Source organism: Acartia tonsa, chromosome 3, assembly GCF_053477335.1.
Source record: "Acartia tonsa isolate MP-2025a chromosome 3, ASM5347733v1, whole genome shotgun sequence".
NCBI lineage: Eukaryota > Metazoa > Arthropoda > Copepoda > Calanoida > Acartiidae > Acartia > Acartia tonsa.
In genome coordinates, this window is record NC_137262.1 from 5,501,039 (window position 1) to 5,515,955 (window position 14,917).

The window sequence follows — 14,917 nt, forward strand, 5'->3', positions numbered from 1 at the left end:
TAAATTGATTGAATGAAAATGTATGTATGGATGAATTTGACCATTCATATTAGGGTATCCACGGATTGATCCACGAAGGAGTACAAAAACTGGATCATACAAAGTAGAACGATGTTTGTCTGTCTGTCTGTTTGTTTGTCTGTTTGTACAAAGGATCTCGCTAACCGCTGAACCGAACGGGTTCTCCTTAACAGGGTATCTTCTCATAGGACCCGGGAAGAAATATAAATATTTTCTTTGGGGGTAGGACACCCCCAACTCCCCCAATAAATGAAAAATATCCCCCTTAAAAAAAATTCTTTTTAAACCAAAATTAAAATAGTTGGGTCGACTACCCCTCTTCCCCCCCAAAAATATTTTTTTTTTATATATTTTGTTTTGAAACTAAAATATGAAAAATTAGGTTGATAAAACCTCATGGGACAAAGCCCCTAGAAGCTAGGGGCGAAGCCGCTAGTAAATTATAAAACGATATTTTACTCCTATTTTCTATGTGAAATTGCTTTGAGGCAGGGGAGGCTGTCTTTATTTTCTGACTTTATTTCATCAAATTATTTAGTGATTTCCCTATAAATGCTAGTTGAGCATGAAAAACTCCCCTTACTTTGGAATAAATTTAAGTTTAAATTGGGTGCAGGGTAGGAAGCTCAGCATGGTTGGAGCAAAGTAGGAATAGTTCCTAAAAGGTTAGTATCACTGACAGGGGTTAGGCATAAAGAAAGAAAAAAGGTTTAATCTTTTTTAATAGCTTTCATAATGTAAGATCAGGTTTGTGTGCTAGATTGTGAATTTATTTGTGGATACCCTCTATGTATGATCAGGTTTCTATGTTAAATTGTGGATTTACTTGTGGTTACCCTCTATGTATGATCAGGTATCTATGTTAGATTGTGAATTTATTTGTGGATACCCTCTATGTATGATCAGGTTTCTATGTTAAATTGTGGATTTATTTGTGGGTACCCTCTATGTATGATCAGGTTTCTATGTTAGATTGTGAATTTATTTGTGGGTACCCTCTATGTATGATCAGGTTTCTATGTTAGATTGTGAATTTATTTGTGGGTACCCTATATGTATGATCAGGTTTCTATGTTAGATTGTGAATTTATTTGTGGGTACCCTATATGTATGATCAGGTTTTTGTGTTAGATTGTGAATTTATTTGTGGGTACCCTCTATGTATGATCAGGTTTCTGTGTTAGATTGTGGATTTATTTGTGGGTACCCTCTATGTATGATCAGGTTTCTGTGTTAGATTGTGAATTTATTTGTGGGTACCCTTTATGTATGATCAGGTTTCTGTGCTAGATTGTAAATTTATTTGTAGGTACCCTCTATGTATGATCAGGTTTCTGTGTTAGATTGTGGATTTATTTGTGGGTACCCTCTATGTATGATCAGGTTTCTATGTTAGATTGTAAATTTATTTGTAGGTACCCTCTATGTATGATCAGGTTTCTGTGTTAGATTGTAAATTTATTTGTGGGTACCCTCTATGTATGACTAGAACTAGTTGTATAGAGGAAGCACTAATAAAAATGTATCATATCTACATAGTTGAAAAGGCAATGCTATTCGTTAGACAATCGACTAAAAGTCTAACTTTTTGGTTTTATAGACAAGCTTCCCGCGTTTACGAAAATGAAAAATAATAGGGTATCTTGTAATTTTGGATCATGTTACTTGTAGGTTTAGCGCTTATCAAATGTTACTTGTAGGTTAAGCAAAATCATACATGTTACTTGTAGGTTTAGCAATATCCCCCCTCCATTCCTTATAGAGATACTAATATAATTATAAATAGAAACAATTATGAATAATTCGTTAGCTAAACATTCATTAGTAATGGTATTGAATAGATGCAAAAATATTATTAAATAATTACACATAATATTGAATAGCAATCTGGTTGCACAAATTGTAAAATGCATTATCATCATAGCGATCTCTGCAACCAAATAACTTTTTAGGATTGGTGAAAATTGTTCAGGAGAAAAAGAGTGGGAGGAGTTTCCTGGTTTAATTTAGTTCAAGATAAAGGAAGTTAGTTGGGGTTTTGAAGTTCTTTAGAAATGACAAAAAAGCTTATTTTCAATAAAAATATAACTAACATTGTCTGCCTTTTTTTTATCTCCCTTTAACATGTTACTTGTAGGTTAAGCAAAGTTAAACATGTTACTTGTAGGTTTAGCGCTAAACCTACAAGTAACATGATCCGTAATATTTGTTAGTCTCTTAAAATCTTTCTTTTGTTCTTCCTAAAAGAATTTTGTTTGTTTTCTAATATAAATCTAAACTGTTTTTGTGTTAAAGCAATACTTATATCCCTATTAAAATGATCTTATATAGAATAAAACAAGATAGTGTCCCTTATTTTGAATATGATAAAAACAAAATGTGGGGCACACCCCCCCCCCTCTCTTTTTATCCCTTCCTATGGTTGACCCTTCCGCCAAAAGGATATGTTTAAATAACAAGAACAAATACAATCCTTAGAAGCATAAATCTAATATTACAGTATAATAATTTCGCTGTGACTTTTTTGTTACTAGTAGCTGCAACCCTAGCATCTGGAAGTAGTAGTGGTGCAGTAAAATAACCTAAAACCATCTTTATGTGAACTTTTCTAACATGGGGAACCAAACTGATTAGGTGGTTAGCTAGATCCCAAATTCAGATAACTAACTGGCTCTAGTAGTGGAGACCCTATTCAACTGCTAGCAACTTGCTTTCTGATATTTTTTTGTAGAGACTTGATAAGATTATCATTGGCAATAAAATCATGACAAAAATATGAAACCAAAACCAGACCGACATTTGAATATAGTGAGTTATAAAACAGCCACGCTCCGTAGAATAGCATAACTTTGTATTGATCCATCTATTCATCTAACTAGCCACCATACGCGATTTATAGATAGCTTTGCATATTCATAAACCAGGGAGATAGGGATACATAAAAGAGCTAATACATTGATAGTAAAATAGATAGGTTAGGATGTATTGAAGAATATAAATCAAATTAATCTATAACCAAACTGAAGTGGATTCTTTAAAAAAAACTTTTTGACTCAATGCCTCACTAAAAATAGTGAGGCTCGCTAAAAATTTTTGTGAAAAAATTCTCCAAAATCGCATTAAAAATCTACAAAAATTAAACAAAATCTTATGTTAATAACCCTTTTATTTTTTGTAGATTTTTATGCGATTTTGGAGGATTTTTCACAATTTTTTTTTAGCGAGACTCACTAAATTTAGTGAGGCAGTGAGCCAAAAAGTTTTTTAAGAATCCACCTCCGATCTTTTATTTCTATTTTAACCAGGGACCTTAAGGGATAAGACAATTGATATACATCCCTAATGATTATAAACAAAATCACACCTTCTGTAGATTAAAACTATTTGTTGAAAAGTTTGGACGCCACTAGTACAACAAAGTACCAAAAGTTTTGGAGCTAACGAATAAGTTAACGTGGTTATATAACTGTGGTTATCATTGTAAATTTAATCTTTAGTTGATATTGCCTTGTCCCTCTATTTCTGGTGTAATCAAATTAATGATGTTGACATCCTATTTTTATGAGGGAATAATACTTTACCCCTCCATCCCCCTCCCCCCTTCCTAGTTGATAATATATTTTGCTCTCTATTTTAATTCATTTTTGTTTAAAGTGTTCGTTAAAAACTGTAATATTTTGTTTTAGCGGATACACTCTAAAAAGCATACAGGGGCAATTGAGAGGAGGAGGTGGCAGTCGCCTAACCTCTCCCATTTTCATCATTAGTTTTAAGTAAAAAGGTAAAATTTGTGATAGGTACATTTTTTCCCAGGGCTTTTCTCTTGGGAGGGAGGTGACCTTCGACAAAACTATTTATAAACCTTCCTTTTGACCTATGAGAAACTACATTGTAAAGGAGAACCATATCGGTTCAGCGGTTTAAAGATACTTCGGCACAAATATACACAAAGACAGACTGATAGACAATGCTAACCTGTTACTTCTACATAATTTCATAAATGATATTAAAAAATACTCCGAAAGTTTTCTTTATGGTAGAATAACTCCAAGACGTCCCAATAGGACCATAAAAGAAGGTTGTTGATTCACTATATCAATGTTTCAACATATTTGTCCAAAAATTTTTTCAAACACTGATTTTTTGTTTGCAGATTTAACATTCACAGGTAGATTATTCCAATCTTTTGTGGCTCTAGTGCTGACAAAATTTTTACCAATTTCTGTGTGATGGAATAGTTATTTCTTTCATCGTATTATAAACGGCTTTCCGCGGATATAGAATGTACAATTATAAGATTAAAACCAGTTTTTTTAGCCCTGAGGTGCCGAAGTCACGGGCTAAAAAAATGGTTTTAATATTATGATTGTACATTTTTATATTCGTATAAAAGCTGGATATAATACGATGCTAGACATAGTTTTTTCGTATGGATGAGAACCGGTTCCTATCCACCGGATTCGAATGAATACAAGAATAATACTTGTATATTGTTATCGCCATCAATATTAGGTTGTTTTAAAATAAAAAGTGTTAATGGCTGATATATTATCTATATAATTATGACGCTGTTCTAATTAATCCGACTAAAATTACATTTACATTATTTGAGAAACACCCCTATTATGATAAGTATAACTGACCCATACCTACTATATTCCAACCCTTTTTTGAAAGTCCCCGCCCCTCTACTATACTCTTGTAAGGAAGGACCTCCCACTGGGTGACAAACATAGAATTAGGTATTCTTTCAGTTTAGCGGATTTTTAGATTTTTTGATGCATCAAAAACAATTTGGAAATACCATTGAGACGAAATAGCTGTATGAAACAACAATAATCATTATTTATAATATTTTTTAATTAAAACTATAATATCTAAATTTATTTTGGCGTAGAGTGAGATTGACTGTTTTTTATGACTAAAGTACTCTTGAAGATTTAAACATACATACATACCTCAAAAAATAGTTTAAAACCTGTCAAGGGCACTAGATAAGTTTCTATAGAAAATACATATTTTTTTATTGAACACCGTACATCCACATTAGCAATTTTGTTGTGTTTTTGACAGTATTGTTAGGACACTCTTTCTATGTAAAAAGTGACCACATTGCAATGTTGCATTACTTATACTTCCGAGATTATTATACCATAACTTTCCTTATTTTAATCAATATATTATTACTTAGATGTTTATAAATGTAGTAATTCGAATTGTCCGTCCTTTACTAAAGCAACAATAGAAAAAAATTACTACATATTTCTAGTTTTGATAGTTTTGAACATAAATTGCTAAAAACTTAATAAGATAATGAAATATATAATTTTGTTTCTTAGTTTGATTATACCTGACGAAAGTATGGGTTCTAAAATTAGAAAAATTATTTGTATATTTTGCATCTTAAATGCTAAATTATAATTATCTCTCTAGGAGATAGAAGATGACCTCTAGGTTCACTGCTCGCTGGTCAAACTAGAACTAGATGATGACCTCTAGGTGGCTTGGTGTTGCTTCGTTTTCTAAGCCTCTTCACGAACCTTGAAACATACTCAGCATCTGAAAATTTGAATTTTATCTAAATATCTGCAAAATAAAATATAAGTTTAATAAAATCATAAAATAAAGATAAAAGGCAATAAATAAAAAAAATAAACTAAACACAATTTTAAAACAGATAAAGATTAAAATGAATAATAAAAGGAATAAGATTCTTCTTTATTTCACCAAGTTTATCAAATTTTCATTGTGTTTCAATGATCTTGAAACAGGCAATTTAGTTGCGATGTAAAGGGTCCACTCGCCCAATAGTCAACCAACGATTTGATTGTACTATTTTTGTCTGGAAGAAATGCGCAAGGTAGTGAGTTTCGCCTGTTTTTGGGCCAGGGCATTCTCCCTACTTTTACTATTGATGTCATGCGCCTGACATAATAGCAGCAGGTACAATTTTTAAAAGAAGCATTAATGCTAAAATGCTCTATGATATGATCTGAGAGATTCGCTTTTAATTTTGCATGTTAGTAAACGTTTTGTGTGACTATCAAAATTCCACTTCCTATTCTAATTCCTAATTTTAGCGTGAAAAGGAATAAAATCACAGGAATCCTGATTCAATCAAAGATTAAATAAAAAATAGATTAAGTTTGTATTCGTTTTGTATCACATTTAAGTTTTTGTCTGTATCTTAAAATTTCGATAAATGCTCATCCGATTGTGTACTCCAATTTAGGAAGTTTCACATATGTAAAGGGGTGGTTTTAAGCTATTTTTAGTTTTAGGTGTAGGTCTTATGGAACGGTTGCTCGCTATTTTTCTGCTCTTTGCTCCTACCCCTTTTGAATACTTAAGGGGGAAAGCCGATAGAGTTTGATATAATATCAGTAATGACAAATTTTATTATAAATCGATTTCCCAGAAATGCACTATGTGTATGCTTAGTCTATGGCCTTCAGCCCCCCCCCCCCCCCCGTTGGGATTAAAACTGGTGCAGATTTGTAATATATAGGTACAGGACATTCCTGTCCTATTCAACAGAAGAATAGAAAGAGAGGGGATGGATTGATCATACAGAATTAGGGCTTTTTATTCAGTGGTCTTACAATTGAAATAATTCTAAATATAAAACATTTATGTTTTTACTAGTTATATGTGCCTTATATGAGTCTACAAAAGGGGCGTCGTTGCTCAGTGGTAACGCACTGACTTACGGTGATGAGAGTTCGAGTTCTAGTCCCCATGTGAATTTCTCAGTTGAATACATTCACGCAACTTCCCCTGGTTGTGTAAGAAGGGGATTATTGAGTAAGTTTGGATGCTTAATAGTCAAGTACATAATATCAGTACTACCCTTATCCCAAGCTCCTCTGCGGAGAGCGTCATTCATTACGGTGACTTAATTTGGGACACCTGCCATACTCGCGAGGGTGAGGTAATAATGAGTAGCTCTCATGAGATAGTGGTGCAAGTCATAATGTGCTTGAACGTGGAGCTTGATAGCCCTAGTGGCTATACAAAAGTGTCTCAGCCTACTCCATGACTACTTAGGTCCAAACACTAAGAGACTATGGCTAATCAATCAATCAATCAATGAGTCTACAATTTTCATGAAAGCTTCTTGTTTGTCCTAGGCATGTTTAGGTTATTTAATCATAATTTTATGCACATTAAACATGCTTTAAATGCAAGCAATTGCACAGCATATTAACTTTCTGACTTTCATTATTTTTCTCGTATTCATTCGAATCCGGTGGATATGAACCGGTTCTCATCCATACGAAAAAACTATGTCTAGCATCGTATTATAAACGGCTTTCTACGAATATAAAAAATGTTCAATCATAAGATTAAAACCAGTTTTTTAGCCCGTGCTTTTGGCACCTAGGGGCTAAAAAACTGGTTTTAATCTTATAATTTTCATTCTATATCCGCGGAAAACCGTTTATAATACGATGAAAGAAATAACTATTATCTGACTTTTAAGGGAAATTAAGATTCTTCAAAACTTTTGTTTTTATGATTATTTAATAATTGTTAAAAGAATAATCAAAATGGTATTACAATCTTGCCCCAGATTATTATACTTAATCGTTACAGAAAGCTTTATATTTACTCTTTTAAAGTTTTATGTTAAAGATGGACGACGTAATAGCACAAAAAGACTAACTAAAAAAACATTTTACCAAATACTTTGTTACATATTCGGTATCAATCAAAACTCATTATGAGTAAGAATGATACCGGACAATAATCAACATAATATCAAATAAATTCTGAATTAGATCAGCCTCTGGGTTTGAGTGCTATTTTTGTACCAAAAGGACTCTATTAGACTTTCTATTATCTAAAAATCAACACCCATGCACAAGTATTTTTGTAGTAATAAATATTTTGATTTAACCTGGTAGATTAGTTTTTCTATAAGTAAGGCTTTATATGCGGCGTATGATGAAAAATTGTCAATAATGTCAACTTTTCTCTAATGAAATATTGAATTTTAACATTCTTTATAAGTCAAAACCATTCTGTCTCGTCTGATAATTTGACTAGATGCGAAGCCTTTTTGGACTTTAAAATTTCTCCATTTAATCTTAAACAGGCTTACAACAAAAAAAAAAGGGATCTACTGCAGTTCACGGTAAAATATTGCTGGTAAGCAATATTTCCAAAAATCTATTAATTTTAAAGGCTGTTAGCTGCGAAACGGCTGAACGTACAGATCATGCCCGCACACTGTTTAAAGCGGCATAAGAAGGCCTACAAATAATCTGGAATAGCCATAAATCAATAATGTATAATTATCTGGCAGTGCAGAGAAATGCGCGAAAAAGACCTATTTTACATGTTTTCTCTTCGGTGAAGCTTTCCCTGTGCATAATTGGATCTTGGCTATTCCAGATTATTTGTAGGCCTTCTTATGCCGCTTTAAATGGTGTGCGGGTATGATATGTAAGTTCAGCCGTTTGGCAGCTAGCAACCTTTAAAATTCATAGATTTTTGGAAATATTGCTTACTAGCAATATTTTACCGTGAACTGCAGTAGATCCAAAAAAGCAATTTATGAATCTAAGTAGCGTAGTTTCCTTTGAAAAATGTTTTATACGGTTGTTTACTATAAATTATGGAATGTTTAATTTTATTCTATAATTATATTTATATGTAAAATACGGATAGATTGATAAATATTCAAAGAAACTATTTTGTCATAATTTATCATAATTTTTCAGACTTAAATATATTCAAATGTATTACACTAGCGGCTTTCCCCTAGCTTCTAGGGGCTTTGCCCCAAGAGGTGATAAACGAAAGTTAAGGTGAAATTCGTAAAAAAATAAGAAACACCAAGGAAAGCTTCTACTAAAAAATAAAAAATAAAATACCAAGGATATCTCCTACCAAAAAAAAAAAAAAAAAATGGGGGAGGGTATTTTTGTTTTTTTTGGGGGGGTTGGGGGTGTCCCACCCCCCAAGAAAATAGCCTAAACCCACCACAGGACCAGTAGGTATATTCCCTGAAGAGTAGAATCCAATCGGTTCAGTGGTTACCAAGATCTTAAGCTTCAGACGGACAGACAGACGGATAGACATCAAGCTACTTTGTATTATAGATAAATGGATATATTATTACTTGGATCTTAAACCACCCCATTTATCTTATCTCCTGGATGAAAAAACTGACCAACAAATGAGTTTCACGTTAGCAAGCCGACAATTTTACCCAGATTCACGTATGTTCTAAATCCATATGATATGATTCATTGTCATTACCTGCGACAACCTTTTTTCCTTCTAGCTTTACTGCATAATTCTGAATGTTGTTAGCCTATTATTACTCTACTTTTCATAAACAAATAGTCCAGTAATAGTTATTTCTCGCATTGTATTATAAACGGCTTTCCGCGGATATAAAATGTGCAATTATAAGATTAAAACCAGTTTTTTTAGCCCCAAAATGCCGAAAGCACGGTCTAAAAAAACTGGTTTTAATCTTATGATTGTACATTTCTATATTCGTAGAAAGCTGGATATAATACGATGCTAGACATAGTTTTTTCGTATGGATGAGAACCGGTTCTTATCCACCGGATTCGAATGAATACGAGAAAAATTATTTTTCATAAAAATATCACTCTTCCTATTATGTATCTACCAATCAAAATTCAAATTCTTTTTATTATTAAATTATATTACACATCACGGTGGCATATTTTTACAAATAACATCAAAATATGCAATTATAATGATTTGAATAAAAGAAACAGTTTGATTTTTGTACTTTTATTATGCGTCATATTTGACCAACAAGGACAATTTTTCCATTAATAGTGCAGGAATAACAAGTATACATAAAAATAGACAAAAAATCACGAGTTTTATAAATTAGAAAGAGCTAATTTCTGCTTTAATATGATATAATTTATAGAATACTATTTGCTTCACCCCTAGCCTCTACGAAGAAGGGAGGTTAGAAAAGTAGCCCAAAACCACCCCAAGGCACTTTTATAGCTTCTCTAAAAAGTACAATCCATTTGGAGCTCTAATTTTCGAGATCTTTAGTAGCAGAAAAACAATAGCTTATCTTTATAATAGGATACCAGTGGCTTCCTCCCTCTAGAGGTCTCTAGAGGCAGTTTACACGATACCTTTAAAAATTCAAATTTGGGCTTAAATACTCAACTTTCACACCCTCCTGTTTTCATTCTGAAATCAGACATAAAGACACGTTGATTAAATTAATTTTTTAAAAATCCTTTTACTTCTTCGACTTTTATCAAATTATGAATTTTAAAAATGATTTTTGATTTTTGTTAATAATTTTATATTTTATTGAGTCCTGTTTAAATAGTGTTCTTTAAGCTAACAAAAATTTGACATTTCAAAGACAGATATTTAATTGTTATTTTTTTTAAAATGTTTGAGAAATAAAGAGTTCACTGCAGGTCATTTTAAAGCACACAACAATAGTGATTTAAACTTGGTGTGTAATTTTTGGTGAGTCATTACAGGCACTACAAATTTGTACACTAATATTAAAAAAAAAAAATTTACACACCTTTAATAGATTACAAATATATTTTCTTTATACTTTGTTAAATTTTAACATATACCGGAATTTCGGCAATTTTATTAGCGAAACAATTTTAACATTCAAAATGTCCGTCCAAAGATTCAAAATATTTTGGGGGAATTGTGGTCGTCTCGGCTCCTAATAAAGATTGCCGGCTGTGAATTATTGTGAAAATTTCTATACCTATTGGCAATGAATATGATATATTTCATTTACTTTGTTTGTTTATGATAAAAAAAATGTATTTAAACAAAAAAGTTCGTTAATTGCTCTATATATTACTAGTGGCTACGTCCCTAGAGGCCTCTATTGGCACTTTAAATGTTTATTTTGGGGGTTCAAGTCTCTCCGATACCTGTCCAATTTGTGATCAAGTCTATACGATAACTCTTTATGTTGCGTTGAAGTCTTAAGGCGATTTTCTGTGATTTCTCTTGGGAGGGTGGTGGTACCCTCCCCTCAAATAGTTATAAACCTTCCCAGGACTTATGAGAAGCTACCCTGTTAAAGAGAACCCGATTGGTTCAGCGGTTAGCGAGATCCTTCAGTGCAAAAACATAGACAAACAGAGTCCTGTTACTTTAGTATAAGGATTGCTTTATATTCGTCTGTTTTTTATTTGTTGTGCTTTGCTACTTATGAATTTTGCCAATCTACATGAAACATTGATTTTTGATCTTTTAAACAACTTTGAGGTACATGAAACAAGGTCTAAATGTTGATCATCTAATTTTTTAAATCCCAAAGGGAAAGAAGATAGTTATTATAGGGACGCGTGGTAATTCTTGCAGAGGCCAACTCTAACATACATATATTTAAAATTTGAAACTTTCCATCCTCCTCCTATATTATTAAACTTTTATTCTAAATAAATAGAACATTTTGTTTTTTGGTTAATTTAAACGGGTGAGTTGACGTACCCTTTAGAAAAAAGCCTTTCGTGGAATATGAGATGAGGGTAGTCCCTTTAAATGCCTCAGAGCTCTTGAGTAAAGAAAGGCTGGGGGTAGTCGATTTTAAATTTTTGTTGAAAAAGAACAAGTACACACAAACACAAAGACAGACACCATCCTTTTCATTTAATACTTTTTTCATTGAAAGATAGTTAAAATATTTACAAGAATCAACCCCCTTTTATTATATGTCTTCTTAGTTCTCATACCCACACACTCACACACATACACACACACACTCACTCACACACAGTTTCACATATACTTGAGAACGACGTTTAGCTTCCGGAAAATGAACCAATTCTAGTACCTTACAAGATCATCTCACTAGCACTTTACTTACATATTTCTCCAAATAATAGAATTTACAATATAAAATTTAGAACAGATTTTGGTTTATATTTGAACCTAAGCCTCAATGGCAAAAAGGCTAATAAATAAATGAGTAGCTGATGTAACCAACGTTAAAAATTTAATAATCTTTTGAAATATATGCGGATTGAGCGAGGATGAACACAGTAATAGTGTCTGACTGATTATGACGTAACAAAAAAAATTTGCCAATGAGAGGCCACTATAAATTTTACCATTGGTCAATAACGGCCTCTCATTGGCTAATTTTTTGTTACGTCATAATCAGTCAGACACTATTACTGTGTTCAGCGAGGTTAGCTAAGTTTTATAGAATATTAATGTTGACAGCATCAAAAAATTATGGCACTGAATTTAAGAATTGTAGACATCCCAATAAACTCTTCTTTACTTTAGGCTAGGATTATAATGATTCTGGTTTATCGATTATTCAAGATTAGCAGTCATACTCTTCATTTTTAGGTGTTCAAAGCTGCAAAGTCTAAGTAGGCCCTCCCTCCCCCTATGACACACGCCGTGCCCACTATTGTAGCGTGTCTCTACACCATGGCAAAGGAGAAAATAGGAACAGAGAGGTTGATTTCAGGGATCTAAAGGGATAAGACAATAGCGGATAAATGGAAGTACATCTTCTTACACCTTCTGTAGATTACAATTAGAGGTTAAAAAGTTTTGACACTCAATTTAATGAACTAACCAATTAAAATTTAATAAAAGTTGTTAAGCAAACGAATAATAAAACATTAGTATTAAACTTTGGGGACTAGTGTAATAAACAGCCCAATGTCCCCATCCCTCCCTTGGTTGATTTTTAATTTTGCAAGGATTGGAGGATTAATAATTACCTACCACCAGCGTCAGTTCAAAAGGTCTGGGAGTTTTACACGGAGAAAATGGTCGGTCGGTTCCCCAGTTTTTTTTATGTTTTTTTTAACTCCTTTAATATATCCTCTGGAATAGACCCTTTTATCAGCCAAGATGGAAATAATGTATAGCATCGTGCAACAGACAATTTTCCACGAATATTGAATTAAAAATCATAAAATTATATAATATTAGTTATGTTAGCTCGGGCCTCGGTCCCTCTGTTGCTAAAAAAATTGGTTTTAATTTTATAACTTTCCATTTTAATTTTTTAAAGCTGTCTAAAATACGCCGCGATGAAATAACTATTCATTCTCTTCGGCTTTTAATGAATTTTTAAACCAACAATATTTGACATTAACGACCTACTTTTTGTTGTTATCTACATTTTAATGCAGGCATTTATATTTTTTATGAATATGTCTTTCCTATTTATCCCTGCTTTTAAGATTGGCCCAATGCATGGGAATGACAGGATATGGACATTATTAGGTTTCCACTATCAGGGATGTAGGTACATACAGTTTACTTAAAAGGATATAGATATTATTAGGTTTCCATTATCAAGGATGTAGGTACATACAGTTTAATTAATAGGATATAGATATTATTAGGTTTCCACTATCAGAGATGAAGAGACATACAGTTTACATCATAGAATATGGACATTATTAGGTTTCCACTATCATGGATGGAGGGACATACAGTTTTCTTAATAGGATATAGATATTATTAGGTTTCCACTATCAGGGATGAAGGAACATACAGTTTACTTATAAGATATTAACAATTTTAGGTTTCCACTATCAGGGATAAAGGGACATACAGTTTACTAAATAGAATATGGACATTAATAGGTTTCTTCTATCAGAGGTATGAACTGTCAAGTTTGCTTTGCACCTTTTTCTGTTATGTACTTGCTTTTATCTTACACCTTCAATGTTTTTAAACAAATTATCTGACCCCTGCTATTTGTTAAAATGATCATTTATGTTTAACAAGAATGACAACGTCCATAAAAGCGAAGCACTGAAACGGTAGGACAAAGGACCTTTGATACTTTGAACTGTTGATACAGGATAATGTTTATGGACATACTTACATTTTTAGGACTTGATTATAGAGTTGCTTCGTTTATTACATTATACTTTGTTGTCCCAGAATCGATATACTAAAAATCAGATCAATCGGATGATTGGATCACATAAAAAATTATTGTTAAAAAAGTTTTTTTAAATCGACATTAATAAAATGGACGTACGGACCTAACTACTAAAGGAATCACCATGCAAAGTTTGATATCGATAGGACAATTCTAACATGCCTAAATTAAGAAAAAGGCTATCCATTACGGACGTACGGACAAACCGACCCAAATTATAGAAAAGCTTCGCTTTTTGAAATCTAAATCAATCGACTTTTCTGTTCCTTTAGTTCTCAATTCACATGCACTGCGCATTATTTCGTGCACAATCACATACACAATTATAATTTTCCTAAATAAAGCTTCTTCTTTATTCTATCGTTTTAGTTTATTATGACTAAGGATGTGTCAAAATAATAGTTTTATATATTAACATAGAGACATATTAAGAATAAATTTTGGTTTTTGCAAAGTATAATGACAGAAAATTGTAGATAAAAGTAAATGAAAATATAAGGTTGTAATTGGGATCCCCCCCCCCCCCCACACACACACAAAAAGGCAATCTAGAATATAAAAACACAAAATGCATCACAGATAGACAGACTCAAACTTATTCATATGTCTACAAAGATAACCTAAAAAAAAACAGAACAAGCCCAATCCAAAGCCCAGCCACCCATGTATTAATAATTTTCTCATGTTTACATCATTACAAAACAATTTAGGACATGGATGAGTGTTCTATAAGAAATATATAAAATTTACACCTCTAATTCCTTTCTCATGTAATACCTTTTTTTCTTAGCAAAAGACGATGTGTTTTTAATTTATGTATAGGTTAAAATTCAATTTATCGTAATACTCCATTTTTTTTCCATAATCGTTGTTCCTGCCCCTAAACAAGGAAGTTCCCAACCATAACTTCACATCCTCCTTTCTTTGTTCCCCACCCACGATCATAAGCACACAAACATAGAGGCGTGCACGCACAGC